Source organism: Sceloporus undulatus, chromosome 1, assembly GCF_019175285.1.
Source record: "Sceloporus undulatus isolate JIND9_A2432 ecotype Alabama chromosome 1, SceUnd_v1.1, whole genome shotgun sequence".
NCBI classification, from domain to species: Eukaryota; Metazoa; Chordata; class Lepidosauria; order Squamata; family Phrynosomatidae; genus Sceloporus; species Sceloporus undulatus.
Window position 1 is genome coordinate 224361087 of NC_056522.1, and position 16937 is coordinate 224378023.

The following is a 16937-nucleotide window of genomic DNA, read 5'->3' on the forward strand; positions in this document are numbered from 1 at the left end:
GCCCCCAGCTCAAAAAGGTTGCCTACCCCTGGTCTATAAGATCTGAGCAGGGCTGTAGACGATAGGGTGACTTGGAGCTCTCTCATTTGTAGTGTCACCATAAGTTGAAGTTGATTTGATGACAGTTAACACATTTTTACTTTGGTAGTATCTGTTTCATGTTTCCTAGGATCTGTTCCATGTTTGATGGCAGTTAATAAGTTTTTACTTTGGTAGGATCTATTCCATGTTTGGCGATATTGGTTTTAACTGTTTAAGACTGCTGTAGAACAAATATATAACTGGTAATTTTCTGTTTTTGTGTGCCTTCAAGTCATTTCCAACTTATGGAAACCCTAAGGTGAACCTATCATCGAGTTTTCTGGACAAGCTTCTTCAGAGCGGTTTGTCTTTTCCATCCTCTGAGGCTGAGAGTGTGTGACTTGCCCAAGGTCACCCAGTGGGTTTACATGGCTGATTTGGGATTCAAGCCCTAGTCCCCATTCATAGTCCAATGCTCAAACCACTATATCATGCTGGCTCTTACTGGTAATGCAGTGGCTCATAATCCCACACATTTACTGTGTTTTTCTTCATTCCATTTGGAGGAACAAGAGGTACAATACTTGTCTTCCACTCCATTCCATGGAACAACCACTGGAAAGCACCTATAGTTCTACTTGAGAAGGCAAATAAACGAATGTGTGCATGACAATGAACAAGCATTTAACACATGGTTGTTTCATTGCATATCTTCCCTGTCATCTTTCAAGGAATTAAGTTATATAACTACTTTATAATCTCTTGCATTATCTTACACATCTGCCAGGTGGAAATAAAGCAAGTATTGACAGCCTTACCGTTCACTGGGGACAGAGATTTCACAAAGAAAACATGAGGTAACCCTTTTCTTTGCCTGCCAAGAGATTCAGCAAACCTGGTATTTAATAAAAGCCACGGATATCTAATTTATAATCTTTTTCTCTCTCTTTTTAGTCTGCTCTGAGTAATTTGTATTATTTGTACTCTGTAAGTCTCTTATGAAGCAGCTTTTCCCTTTGTAGAAAAAGTTTCAGCTAGCCACACATATCTCTTCACTATTCTGAAAACACTGCTAACAATGAACCTGTTTGATTCACATGGTATCCTTCCTCCATCGTCCTATGAGTTCTGCTCTCTGATCTTGGAGGCAAAAAAGTTTAATTCAGGACCACAATTTTGTTATATCCTAGGACGCACAGTCGATACACATTGCTACTAACTGTTTATCTCCAATGCTAATCCTGTTCAGTTATTAAATACAACAGTCTGAAATAAATATTGCATCAGTTCCATAGTTCCGTATTTCAGCAGTATATATTGTGTCAAGAAAAATCACTGTGGAATGCTTACTCCAGGAATTGTTTTTACAGCTGCTGTAGAGGCTCATAGTTTCATGAAGAGTTCACTATTACCTATGTTATTCTTGAAGGCCGCTTGGCTCAAAGTGGCAAGTAGGCCTGTCTCTGTATATTTCAGGAATGTACAGGTGATGCTTAGTGCTGCTCCTGGGGCTTCAAGTTCATTTGACCGAGTTGGAGATTCAGAATGAAATGCATAAGCAGAGTGAATGAACTGATTTTTTATGCTTGCTGTGTGATTCTGGAAGTTGGAAAAAGGAACTTTTGCAAACTTTGACACAAATCCTTCTTCATAACCATGTGCCAAGGTCCACAAAACTAGACCAAAGAACTTTACACAGTGTGCATTTCCTGTGATGATACATTTCCAGCGGAAGAAGGTAGCAAAAGAATGATGCAGTTATTGTTAAAATATATTTTTAATTTGTATTGTATCAGTTCAAACCACCGGGAGCACAAGACATCAACCATCCCAAAGATCTTTTTCTCTAACAGTTATCTCTAAGGAGTCCATAGTAGAAGTATTCAAATATATAGCCATGTTAGTCTGGAAAATCAGTATGCAAAAGGATCTTGTAGCACCTTTGAGACTAACTGATAGAAAGAAGCTGGTAGCATGAGCTTTTATAGACTTGAGTGCATCATTTGAGGAAGTAGGCTCAGGTCTGTGGAAGTTCATGTTACCAGCTTCTTTCTTTCAGTTAGTCTCATAGGTGCTACAAGGTTCCTTTGCAAAGGAAAAGTATGATCACTCTCAGGCTGGCTTTCATATGGAGGAGCTCAACATGCACACATCAGTGTGTTTAGAGAATACTTTTGTATACTGGCCAGATCTGCAGATGTTGGGGAACTGTGCTGTGGGCATAAGGATTAGTAGTGTGTGGCTGTGGTGAACGTTAGTAGTATAAAGGAGATCGCAGGAATCTTCTTATGGGAGTTCTGCTAACCATGGCTGGTGGACACCAGAGCTTTTATACAAAAACAATGGTAACTTTCCAGGCTCTTAAAAAGACTGCTGGACTGCCAGTAAAGTGTGTGTGTGTGTGTGTGTGTGTGTGTATTTTAAAAAAACCTTTTTAATTAACTTAACGGAGTCAGATCAAGAATGAGATATGGTTTTATTACAAGATAGACTCAACAGGAAATGGGGATGATGGCAGCATGAGTACATTGATTGAAAGAATTAAATATATAGAGGGGGGAAAACTCATATATGCAACTTACATTCCAGGAGCAACGATAGTTTGGGCTGAATAGGAAATAGAAATGATAACAAAAACCTGATCTTAGAAGACTGTGATATGCCTTCAGGGCAGGATCAGGAAATGTTTATAGAGATAAGTAAAGCCTAGAACACTGGCTGCGGGGAATTTCAATTATCTGAATAGAAAAACTGAGGAAGAACTACTCCTTTCTTGAGAACAAGTCCACAGCAGAAATTTTATTCTATACAGGATGTTGACATACTAGCAAGATTAGAGACTTTGTCTTGGAGATCATAATATAATTAGACAACCCCCCCCCCCCATACTTCCATTAAATATAATGAGAGGGGGAAGCATTAATACAATAAAAGTTTCTCTTTGAATATCAAGTCCTATATAAAATAGGAGTTTGTTTGAAATAGAAGGTGACTGAGATTTCACAGCTTTATAAGAAGTGTCACTCTAGTTTTTGTGCCTTCTAGCATCCTGGCCACCTTCATTCATTCTTGCAAGCATGCTTCATCAACCTTGTCAAAATAAATAAAACCCCTCAATGGCTTACCATCTCTAAAAACATCCCTTAATAAATGTGCAATGACAGCTACACACCTTAGGATGATTGCCTTGTTACATGGTTGAGCTTCACCAAAATGGCACCTTATCAATTGCTTACCAACATCTTCTCTTAACGGTTGGAAAAAATAATCAGAAATCTTTCAAAAATGGTCAAAAATATATTCTTTTAATGTTGAGAAACCATGAGAATTATGGATTGATAAGAATCGTTGTAAAATATGGCCTTATTCTATGATATATGTATATATATAACTAACCTAACACTAAACTGTTGTTGCTGTTGCCATGTGTCTTTAAGTTGTTTTTAACTTACGGTGACCCTAAGGGATTTCTTGGCTATATTTGTTCAGAGCATGACTGCCACTGCCTTCCTCAGAGGCTGAGTGAGTGAGACCTACCCAAGGCCATCCTGTAGGTGCCAAGTAAAGATTTGAACCCTGGTCTCTAGAAACATAAGGGTGAAGCAGACAGCCACTCCTATCGTGATTGCACCAGGATTGCGGTGACTGCATGGCCCACTTCCAAAGCTGGCCACCACTGTAGTCCCAAGCTGGCCACCATTAGGAGCTGGATTATTCCAGCTCCTTTTTGATCCAGACCATGGTGCTGGAGAAGCTTCTGGCCTCTTTGGGGTGAGTGCTTCATCTGAATGCCATGCCCCTGAATCCAAAACCTATGTAGGGGGATTTTTCTTAGCTCAAATTAAAAGGGGACTGGCTACAAGGGACCTACAAAATTGTTTCTCATCTGTATACCAAGAGATCTGATTACTGGAGGTGATGATAGTCCCATTAGCGACTCCCAAACTACCTGTTGGGCCAGTCTGAGGGGTTTTGTTCCCAAAAGATCTCATGAAGCTGACCTCTGTGCATACATGTCCTGCTGTTTAGGGGATTATGAAGGACTATAGGGCAGGGTCCATCTGGGGTCATGTGGAATACCACATACACCAAAATCCAGAAAAATGTGCTATGGCTAACATCCCCAAAGTGGCCAGAATACACTTACATTTTGGCCCATGCATTTCAGGCCATGGTCAAATGATCAAATCACTACACCATGCTGGCTCTTTCACTAACTAAACACTAAGCTACATTATCTGACTAAACCACATCAAGACTAATACACAATGCTAAAACACTAAACTGAAACACTAAGCAGTAACAAACTGAGATATAATGGGGCTCTGAACACCCCCTCCCCATCCTAACTGTAGTGATTGAAAAACAGAATAAAACATAAAGAAATTGTGATTCTACCATTACAGATCCAACTAAATAATCCTTTTAGGATTGCTCATATCCATAATCACAGATTATTGCATTATTCATATTCTCATTTCTCAAAAAGTCCATAAACAGTTTCCAGTTTTTTAAAAAAACTTTCAATTGGCTTGTTCTTTAAAACCAATGTTATCTTAAGCAACTTGGGATAGTTCCACAACCTTGGCATCCAGTCATCTATTGCCAGTGCTTCTCTCCATTCCCCAGTTTGAGCAAACAGTATTCCTGTCATTGGAAAAGTAGACCGCCATAAAGCAGTGTACTCACGTCGATACTAGAGTTAGGGAGCGCACACCATCTGCATGCTCTCTAACCCTAGTACAGGACCGCGCCCACATCATGGCGGCCTCCCATCTACACAGAGTCCGCCATGACACCAGTGCCACCGCTAAGTGCCCAAACGTGGTGCACAGGAAGTGGTGTCATAATGGCGCCACTTTCTGGTTGCGGCACCGCAACAAAGGAGCTGCTCTAGGCAGCTCCTTTTTCGTGCGGCGCTTCAAGCTTTGTTCCCGCGCGGCAACCAGATGACTGCAAGAATGAAGCCATCTGGGTGTCCTGGGTCATGAAGCCCCAAGCACACCTCTTTTTGAGACCACGGAGAAGTGACATTTTGCTGCTTCTCCATGGTCCGAAAAAGCACCGGACTGGGGCCTCTGGGCTGCCAGTGAGGCTGCCCTGGCCCCAATCTGGCAAGAAAAGGGCAGGTGTAGGTCACCCCTGAAGGGGCAGTCTATACTGTGCCCATTTACTATCCAATTCTTCATCCACAATACCCAATAGAAACCTTTCTGGTGACATTATAAAATCTACCATTAGTATTCTTTGAATTAACATGTAAATCTTTGACCAGTAACTTTTTTACTTTCTTACAGGAAAAATTAAAAAAAAACGCTGAATGGCTATGACTGCTGCCTTCCCTCTCATTTCTTTCTAAAATTCAGAAGCAAAGTGAGACAAAATGGTGCCTATTGCATATTACTTTTGAAGGAGGCGTAATGAGGGCTTAACATTATTTTACTGAAATAAATCAGTGGCATAGCTTTTTTTTTCAAGTGCAACAAATAATTTTAACTCTTTATTTCAAAAATGGTTTTCCAGGGATTGAGCTAGTGGTGCCATTTTTAGCCATTTTGTCTTTTTAAAGGTTCACTTTGTGATGAGAATAGTGTTGCTTTCCCCAAATCAAGGGGCAGAGTTTACCCCAAAAGCAGCTGCATTGGTTGAAACTTTTTCTATGCATTCCCCCAGTGAAGGGTAAAAAGTCACCCTTCATTTCTTTCCTTCTCTTTCCTCAACTTTTCTCTTTTATATTTTTGTGTTTTACAAATTATCTCACAGCTCTTCTTTTCTAGGAACCCACACCTGATAGTTTCCAGGCTTGACTTTTATTCAATTTTATGTATAACAGTCATAAGCAAATGTTTAACACTTCTGTAATTCCAAATTTATTTTAAAGGCCATTTAAAATTTTAAAAAAATGATAAAAGCTGAAGGCAGTATCCCAATGAAATTTTTTATTCAGGTTGGTAAAACACTTTTTATACCTTATTTTTAACATCTCTCTCCTCCCCCCTGACATGAAAATAACAGTTTGGAAATAAAACTGACAAATATATTCAGTCAAAGATGGATTCATTCTCTCTGTCTGTCTAAAAGCACCACCTTAGGGATTGCACGGAACAGAATACTGTGTACCTAAATGGTATTTATGACTGGCCTAAATGTAAAGTGAATTAAAATTTAAAAGATTGTACTCAGGTAGGCCACACAAGTCTCTAAAATAATGTCCATTAGGAAGATGAAAGAACGTAGAGTGCCCAAGTGACAGGGACATGTCAGGTTAGCGGTCAGGCATACCTTCACACTTAATGGCAAGGCAAATGCAGGAAATATTGCCAGCATCTTATATTATTCACATATTTATTTGAACTTAGGAAAACAAGGTCAGCACTTTAAAAAGATATCCCCCAGAAAAAGAAAGCTGCATGAAATACAAAAAGTATATGTAGAGTTACTAGTATTGTAAAACAGAATAAAACTAGAAATTCCATGCATGGAAACTTAGCTAGAAGTGAAATCCTGCTGAGAAAGTAAGAATGCATAATATTATGCTGTATGTATAATTTGGTCAAAAAATGCATATGCTTAAGCTGAATATTAAATTTATAGCAATTTTCTGTATAAATAAACAACCTAAACTGGAAAAATTTAGTTAAGATCAAAGGATGTACCAACAATCTTTGTTCTTCTTTGGCGGGATACAAACCGCCACTTTGCGGCAGTCCCCCGCCGACGCTGTTTGCTCCGCGTGGGAGCCACAGCAGCCAAACCGCGCGGCTCCCGCACGGAGCAAAAAAGAAGCTCCATTTCGGAGCTTCTTTTTGCGGCGCCTCCATGATGTCGCGAGGCGCCGCTGGCGCATTCGCGACATCATAGGCGCCGCGACACATCTGGACGATATGCGTCCAGTACGTAAAGATGGCGGCGCCCATGTGGAAGGGGCGCTGCCATCTTGTACGGACACAGTCTGTACTAGACTCAGGGGCGTCTATAAGAGACGCCCCTTTTTTAAAATGGGACGTCCAGAGGACGTCCCAACTGCCGGTTTGTAACCGGCCTATGATCCTTTAAAAAACTATTTTTTCTTATCTCTTATAGGCTAGGCCTAAATCCTATCAGTAGCCTCTGTTAATAGAGTAAACTCATTGAATCAATGGAATGTAGGTATAACTCATTGTTCATCAACTTATTCAAGGCTCTTGTTTTTGTCTAGCCTACCTTGTTATTATTATATTGGGATCTCCATATTTACTTTTTTATTTGTGTAAAGTTATCTGTTAACAAAATGAAATTTCAATAGGGCACTATGTAAAAACAGGCAATGGATGCACAAAATGGATAGTTTAGTTGCAATGTGAAATATAGGTGTTAAATTTCATTACTTTAACTTTTGACCCCCCCCCCCCCCGGAGACCCAAGTCACTTGGAGCATACTGGGTACCTGTGACACACATATTTTATTCCCAGTCTTGTGGATAACACAGAAAATGGCAATTAGACCTGTTTGTTGCAAAAGAGTGCCCATGTTAAGCAGGTAGAAGTATTAAAATCATACATTAACAAGAGTATATAATGGCCATTAGCAAAACTGAATGCCAAAACAAAACTAGAAAATAATGGTGGTTTTTCTCCCAGTGCAAATAGCAACAGAGGGAGGGATGTTTACTGCAACCATGGTGTGGTGTCAAGACAGTTAAATTCTTCTGCCCATGTGAACACTTCATATCCTGTCTGGAATGCCTTCTGCCTTCTTTTAAAAGGGAAGGAAATACAGCCATTCATATCGCATATTGTCTAGTTTGGCTTTGGGTTTCATGCTACAAGTGCATGTGTGTCTAGTTCTTTTTATCCCTTAAGACAGAACTGTGCATTGTACTGATGACTTGGACCTCAGTTTGCATGATAATCATCATGCCTAAAATTACCGTGAGAATCAACACAAAGTCTTGGTGATTTCAAATCAATAATGTGGTCCAAGATTTGGAAATATTTAATTCTGCTTTTCTTTCTTTCTTTCTTTCTTTCTTTCTTTTTTTTTGCAGTGTTAATTTCTTTGGGCCTAGGCTGAAGCACACACAGGTCTTGACTGAGACTTCCCATGATGGGAAAATTTGCAGTGACTGTAGCTGCCACTTTCAGAGCTGATTTGACCAGAAGCAGAACTTTCCTTTCCAACTCTTTCTCCCAGCCCTGCTACCTAGTTATACAGTGGACCCTTGTTATACTCTGGGGTTTGGTTCCATGATCCCCTGGGGATAACCAAATGCGTGGATGCTCAAGTCCCATTAAATATAATGACACAGCAAAATGGTGTCCCTTATAAAAAATAGAAAATCAAGGTTTGATATTTGAAATTTATATGTTTTTTGAACATTTTCAAATCGTGGATACTTGAAGCCATGTATAAAAAAATCTGTGTATAAGAAGGGCCGACTGTATACCTTCCTGCATGCTGTAGCAGTTTATTCTTGCAATGAGTACAGGTAAAAAAGTAATTCCCAGTAGAAAATGGGAAATGGTCAAAAAAAGTGTTTCTTAAAGATTGGGAAATTCTGATGAGAAGATTCCTGAAATGATGACAATTTTAATAGTTCGAAACTTATTGTATACAATTTTTTATTCACAGGATGTGTTTGTTGTTGTTATGTGTATCCAAGTCATTTCTAACTTAAGGCTACCCTAAAGTGAACCTAACTATCACAGGTTTTTCTTTGCAAAATGTGTCCCGATGGGGTTTGCAATTGCCTTTTTCAAATGCTAAGAGGGTTTCCATGCCCACTGGGAACTTTGAATTCTTATCTCCCAGAGACCTAGTCCAACACTGAAACCCCTACATCACACTACCTCTCACGTGGGAAACCACTACATCACACTATCTTTCACAGAAAATTCAATTTTCTAGGCAAAAGAAATATATTATAAAATAAGTCCCTAACTACAGTATTTTATGTGCAGGCCTAAATGTAAATTGAATTACAAAAATGTAAATTGAATTACATTTAAAAAATAACACATGAATTTTATGCAGAATAAACTGTTGCCTTTAAAACATGGGCAGTTTTCAAGAAAACTCTTTCAGTGAGAATCAACCAACCAAACCAAACCAAACCAAAACTTGGTGCCTCCTCCAAGAACAAAATTAGTAAATACTTGCATCCCTACATTACAGCAAGCAGGGATGTAGCCAAGGGGGGGTTCTTGGGGTCCGGACTCCCCCTTCTGTTAGAAAAATTAATGGTGCGTGCTGCTGTGCCGCCTCACCCAAGCCCCAATATAATGGTGGCACTTAGTCTGGACCCCCCCCTCCTAAAATCCTGGCTACGTCCCTGCAGCAAGAAAGTGTTAGCAACAGGCCCGAAGCATGTGCCCATAGCAGCTATTATAGCAGCTGCAGTAACCTGGAGTCTTTTTATGGAAATCTTCAAAGCGAACCTCATTCACAACCTCCCATTCCATGAAAAACAACTTCCTGTTCCATGCAATAATTCACTGGGCTATAATTCACTTTTTTAAAAGAAGATTTGTTTGTGTCAATAGCTATTATTTCTGTTTCTAGTGTAAGATAGAATGAAGTGTTCAGCTGAGATAATTCTGTGATTCTATGACAATCTTTGACAACAATTTCTGATTATATTGGGGTTTTTTTGGGGGGGGGAGGTTGGACTATGTGGCCATGTTCTAGAATAATTTATTCCTGGTTAATTTCTGATTAATTATGGTATTCTGTTATTGTGTGGGTGGATAGTTCATGTTTTGAGGGTATAATACCTGAAAATGGCTTGCTTTTCCTTGTTCACTTTAACGTGAAAAAGGTGGACATAAAAAGATAAGGCTGATTTATGTGGGCATGTTAGCACTCATACAGGTAACTTGTCAGTCTTTTGTGAAGCCAAAGTTTTACAATGCCCTCGAGGGACTGCAGGCTGGCTGTGAGATTGATCTCCTGCTTCTTGTGGTTGCAGGCCAGATGGGTCAAGTGGCTGTGAACAGTCACCTGCTAAACATGTACAACTTGTGAAAGGAAACAGGGTTGGCTCATATTTTCTTCTCTCACAGCTAGTAGCATTTAGCATTTGTTGGCCAGTCTGCAGCTCTGGCAGGAGAATTCTAGCTCTCTCTCTCTTCTATGGTTCTTTTAAAGTTTCCTTTATGCTTCAAACTTTTTTGTCTCTAGCTCTTCCAGAGTGGCCCCTAACTCTCAGATAGAATGAGTGTGGATGAATAAAAGGTTTGGCTTGACCTTTTTTTAGCGATAAACAAAATGGAAGCATATATAAGTGGGAAACTAAGGGTATATCCACACTGCTTTAACTGCCATGAATCTATCCTAAGGAATCCTGGGATTAATCGTTTGGTGAGGTATTCAGCCTGTTCTGTTAGATAGTTCGGGTGTCTCACTAAATTACAAATGCCATGATTCTTCCCCCCCCCCCCAAAAAAAATTATTTTATTGAGAAAAAAAGAGCAAAAAAGCAAGATATTTATGTCAGGGATGATGGGAGTTGTGGCTCTTCACCTGGCCTGGAACTCACCACCTGGTTGTGCACCACGCTGACCAGTTTTGGCCAGTTGTTATATCTTTGCAAGAGTTGCAGAGAACAGGCTGAAGACCCCGACAAACTCTCCAAGCCTTCTCACTCTTGCCTCCACAGAAGTCTTCACCCTTCTTCACCAGGGTCCTGCTGGTTCTTGTAGCTTCACCCAAGACACCAGACAACTCAGTAGTCTTATATAAAAGATCTACTTTATTCTACTATATACACAGCTCCAAACAATACTCAACTCCTCACTCTCCACTCTGCAATCCACTACTACTACCCACAACTACTACCCACAAAATCCAATGGGATCCATAGTCATTATTATAGCCAAAGCATGGTACCACCCACTGTGGTCTGTTTCCACCCAGTAGGCGTGTACATCATTCCCATTGGTTCTCTTTGTTCATCCTACAATTAATGATTTCATCATCTCAGCCTTGACCACTTTACAATTGTCAGGTGTGTCCAATTATTCACTATGCATTTCTTGTCCTTGGCACTCAGTACTTGTTAATTGTATTACCATTCACACTTGTGTGGTTCTCCATTGGCTTCTGCTGAGTCACTCTGACTCTCACATACATCTTTTATTTCTCTTACTGTATAACCCATGTGGCTTTTTCCTTAACAATTTATACATACTATACACTGATTTTGTTGGTATTCTTGTCATCTATTCCATATAATGTAAAATTAAATGCATTTTAAAACCTTTAATTCACTTCATTTTAATAAATAAACATCATAATTCTGTCACTCAGAAGTAACTCCAAGTAAGTCAAGTGAGATCTTATTTTTTACATAAGTATAAATGAACATTCTTTCTTGTGGTTGTATTCCTTCAAATTGTTTCCAAATCACAGTGACCCTAAGGCAGTGAACCTATCATGTGGTTTGCTTGGGCAAATTTCTTCAGAGAGGAGTTTGCCATTGCCATCCCCTGAGGCTGAGAGTGTGTCACTTGACTAAGGTCACCCTGTGGATTTCCATGGCTGTGCTGGGATTCAAACCTTAGTCTCCAGAGCTGTAGTCTGACACTCAGACCACTACATCAGTGATTCCCAAAGTGGGCAGTACACCCCCTGGGGGCTGTGTAAAGATACAGGGGGTTGTGAAAGGAAAAGGGGGTGACAGAGGACATTCAGTCAAAGTATTGGTGTGCAAGAAAGACAAGTGGAAATAGTGGCCTTTAGGACCATGGTGGGGATAAGGATTGCATGAAACATCTTTTCAGGTTCCATTAAAATCACAATACAGTATCGCTGGTTGCTTTGTGTGTTGGTTCTCTCTCCGTGTGAGGTCATTCCCTTTGGTGCATCTTTCATTAGTAATGGCAGTGTTGGTTGAGAAACTCTCATGAGGCTTGGGCACAGGGCATCACTTCTGTTTCTCAGAGCAGTGCCATTTTGGGACAGACTGATGGATTAGAGCAAGGAGTTAGAACTCGAGGCATGGAGAGAAGAGGTGGCAAAAAGGAGCTTTCAGATTTGGGACCCTGCTTAAACTTTGTGAGCTTTGCTTGGCAGGCAGGTTGACAATGCTCTGTGCTGCTGTTTTCTTTCATCGGGCAAGCTAAGAGGTAATAGAAGAAGAGGGGAACTTGAAGCTCTATGGGAAAAGCACTTGAAGCTCTGTGAAGAAGACATGTTGCTCAGTTGCTGCTCCCAGGGTGACCAGGTGCAAAGGGAGCAGTGACTGTGCAGCTAGTTGAGCAGTGACAGAGCAGCCTCTTGCCTGCACCAGCCTTTGTCACAAAGATGGCATAGGCAAGAGGTTTCTCAGTCTCTGCTCAGCCAGCTGCTCAGTTGCTGCTCCCAAGATGAAGGTGTAAGGGTCCACCCATGTAAGTCATTCCAGGATGGGACTTCAGGCTGCTGGAGTGCTGCCACCAGGTCTGGCCTGAGCTACCAAAGTCCTGGAATGATCAGGGCTAGCCAACTGGCACAGTTGGCTGTACTCATGCATGGCAGCTGAAGCAGCTGGAGGTACAGCCATTTAAAGGTTGCATTGGCCTCTCAAGACTCTGACTCTTCCCTCTGGCTCATTGGGCAGCTTGACCTTTGACTTGCTGTGTTTAGACCTGGTCTGCTCCATGACTCTGACTCTTGCCTCTGCCCCATTGGACTCCTGGACTTCTGACTTGCTGTGTTTGGTCAGTTTCCTGACCTTACCTCCTGCCTCTGGCCCATTGGTTTCTCTAAGTTTACCACCCACGGGCCCTCCCCTAGCAGCCCAGCTTGGAATCCAGGCTGCTCATGCCTTGGACCTTGACAGACACGGTAAAAAGGGAGTAGTAACCAAGACCAGCTGTTTCAAATTTGCAGTAGAACTATAGAATGAATATCAAGGAATATGATTGGTGTGTATGCACATGCCAGGGTTCTCACCAAAGGAGAAAAGTGGCATTAGCCTGAAAAAGGTTGGAGGCCACTGTACTACACCATGCTGGATCTGAGGTGGGCTTGCAGCCTTGTTGATTTATGGATCAAAATCACAACATTGCTACAGTATCTATTAAGGTTTCATCTAACTCTGATGATGATGATGATGATGATAATAATAATAATAATTTATAGCCCACCTCTCCCCGGAGGATTGGGGAGGCTTACAATCAAATAAAACATAATAAAATAATCCTTAACCCACAATTTAAAATACAGTAACATAAAAGGTAATTATTAAAATTACAATAAAAATTACAATTGAATTACTCCCCTTTGCAACGAGGCACTTTTAGGGAGAGTCAAGGAGGCATAATTGTGTGTACAAGTAAACTTAATGGGAAAGCACAGTCACTGCTCCCTTTCAAACAGCAACTGGGGCATGAATGAAAGAGTCCCCTATATTGTATGTGGGGTTTCCCCCAGAAATTACTTTTCTCCCTTTAGAAAATTCACACATCTTAAAAAAAAATAATAACCAGTGGAGCTGCATAATGCCAGGAATTAATTTGTTATGTATGAAGCTTCTTATCATCCTGTTCTGAATATTCAGGCTTAGATATTATTATTACAGCCATTGAGTCAAGGATGGCCACTGCAATTACAGCAATCATGATTCCAAAGTACTTCTATTCCTTTGTTCTCATAACATGACCTCATTTCCCATCCCTTGCATGCAACTGGAAATACTTGCAAAGTTTAGCAAGGATTGGGAAATTTTTACAAACTCCTAAAGGCATACTAATCAAACATCTTCAGTTTTTAAAGTGCTTTGAGTCCCATCCACCTTCAGGTCTCACTAATGCTATTATATAGGTTTGTGTAAGTGTGCACACACATGGAAAATTCTGAAAACATATTGTTGTCACTTGGAAAGAAAAGACCTAAATGATAGTTAAAGTGGAAATGTGCCCTATCCATGACTTCTAGCAGGATCTGGAAGTGGATCCAAAGTGGTTTCTTGATACTGTATATTCCAATTCTCACATCTGCTTTCAAACCAGTTTTGAAAATTTTCCTAGGGGCTAAATCCATTGGCAGAACTTTATTCTTCTGCTACCCTTCAGCCACCTGCCAGAAACTGGCTCCAGAGAATTCCAGAACATGTAGTTTTTACAGATTTGGTAGGATCATGAATATCTGTCATTCGTATTCTGTCTTGGTTATGCATCAGTTTGTTGTTGTTTTTAACTGCCATCAGGTCAGCCATGACACATGGCAACCCTGTGGATGAGACATCTCCAAGATCCCCTGTCCTCCACTGCTCTTCTTAGGTCCTGTAGATTGAGGCCCATGACCTACCTCATTGAGTCTAACCATCTGGTGTGCACTCTCCCTCTCTTTCTGTTGCCTTCTATCTTTTCTAGCATTACTGTCTTTTCCAATGAGCCATGCCTTTTCATGACATGGCCAAAGTATGACACCTCAGTTTCATCATCTTGACTTCCATGGAGAATTCAGGCTTGATCTGTTCCAGAACCCATTTTTCTGTCTTTTTGGCTGTCCACAGTATCCTCAACGCTCTTCTCCAGCACATCTCAAATGAGTTGATTTTCCTTCTGTCAGCTCCCACTTGGAAATGTGTGTGTATTTTTGTATCTGATCTAAAAGAATATACATGTTCTCTATGTATTTTTCTAGTGCATGTCTGACATTTGAGATGTATGTATTTTTCATCATGCACTTTATTTTTCAAATGTATGCATGATTTTTGTGTGAATTTCCCCCTTCAAAATGCAGTGCAATCTTTGGGAACACTATGGATTTCTGAGGAAAGGTGCACTTCTTTCTATTACCACTGTTTGGAGGTGCGACATGAGTATTTCCATACCATCATCTTGGCTCCCTTTTTGCCAGCAGGTTAAGATCTTTTCCTTTAGATGGGACATTGACTAATGTTTAAAATATGGCAGAATATTATTCAAAGTGGTTTGCTCTATTTTTATTTTGTATGTTTTAATTATTTTTTATTTAAATGTATTTTAATGTGCATTTTAAACTGGTTTGAAGTATGTGCTTTTAATAGAACTGATGCTTGTTTTTTTTTTAAAAAAAAACTTTACATTATTAGATAACCATTTATTTTAAATTTTATAAGCTTCTTTAGGTCCCTTGGTAGGAGAAAGGCAGGATAAAAATTGAAGAAAGAAAGAAAGAAAGAAAGAAAGAAAGAAAGAAAGAAAGAAAGCTGTGAACCCAATAAATGTCTTTTTCATTCCTAGTTGTAGTTTCTACAAAATACCATGTCAAATACTCTTCTTGTTGAGTGCATAGTTGGTTATGACTACAAGTTAAATAACGTGGCAGGCATGGATGAAGTCTCACTGATGTTATCCAGCTACAAATGCCAATATTCTTCACCACTGGCTGGAGATGTACATCCTTCACTATTTTGCCCTTATGTGCAAGGACAAACTAAGCTAGGGATGAAAGCATACCCCTCCATAGGATTCTCCCTATAGCCAAATATTCCAACATGTTATGATGGAGTTATTGTACACTGTAAAACTTCTTCTTCTTCTTCTTCTTCTTCTTCTTCTTGTTTTAAGAAAAAAACTGTTTTCTGTGCAGAAAAAAAGTTTCACATAAAAATGTGTGTGCAGGAAACAGGATTTTCTGGAACCTATTGTATGCAGAATAATTCTATGCAACAATTTGGGATATTTGAATATGTGGTTAACATTGTGCAAGATTCTCACTTGTCTATTATTCTACCACCTGGGCTTTGTGACTGTTGGAAAACCTGCTTTTCAAACTGGAACCAAATAATAATGAATATTATTTCCATCCCTGTCACTCACTATGTTTTCATTCACTATATTTTTATTAATATTCTCAGAGATTTCTGCAAAGGGACACCCTCTCATTCCCTTCTAGAAATGAAGTACAAAGGTGACACACTATGATTGTGAAAGGAAAAGGGAATGTTTCAGGTCACTGCCAAGACCTAGACAATTGTGTGGATATTCTCCATCCTGCACTTTCCTTACACTGTTTCAGAGTGAAGGCATGACAAGGACTTTCACCAGTCATCTCATCCATCATTGTCCTGAATATCCTGATCATCAGCAGAATGAGATCTCATAATTAATAAGGAACATAAAAATATAGAGGTTTGTGTTTGATTTTAAAGAGCAGCTATTCTGCAGTGGGAACTAGCTGAGAAAAACAATTGAACCGATAACCAAGACTTCGGTGTGTGAACATGCACATGCATGTGCCTTCATGTGAAGATTTTTCAGGGCCCTTGAAGAAGAAGATTTTTTTCCTCATAGACCCAATAGTGATGTTGAACTAAGACTAGTGACAATCTTGGATTCATTAAGGGTTTGTGTACATTATTAAAATACTCCTCATTCTATTTGAATAGAATACCATCCCTCCATATGTCATTTGGAGGAATTTGGATTTTTGCAGGGGAGGTGGCAAGAAACTCCTCAGACTCTGATGAAAAAGGAATCATAGTCTTTACCAGAGTATCTGTGAGTATTCATGAGGATGCACTTTACTGAATGTGTTGCCAGATGGCCACTTTGCATGGATTCGATTGGCTGCACATTTTTTGATAGATGGAGGGTAAATAGATGTGAATTTTGTTAGAAAGTGAAGACAGGCATTGATGAGAATGTGCAAAAATCTGCAGCAATTCACATACAGTAATACACTTATGTGTAGATGAGCCCACAGATGAACAAGGCCTTCCCAATCTAAAATGTTTTGTGGTTGTTGGTTCCGACTCCTGGTGACCTTGTGGATGAGACATCTCCAAGAATCCCTATCCTCCATTGACTTGGCCAGATCCTTCAAGCCCTTGCCCACAGCCCCCCTGATTGAGTCTATCCATCTGATTTGTGGCCTTCCTTCCTTTCTTCTACCCTCTATCTTTCCTAGCATTATTGTTTATCACCTTTTTATTTTATTTTGCTGTAATTCAGTTTCCTTTACTCTA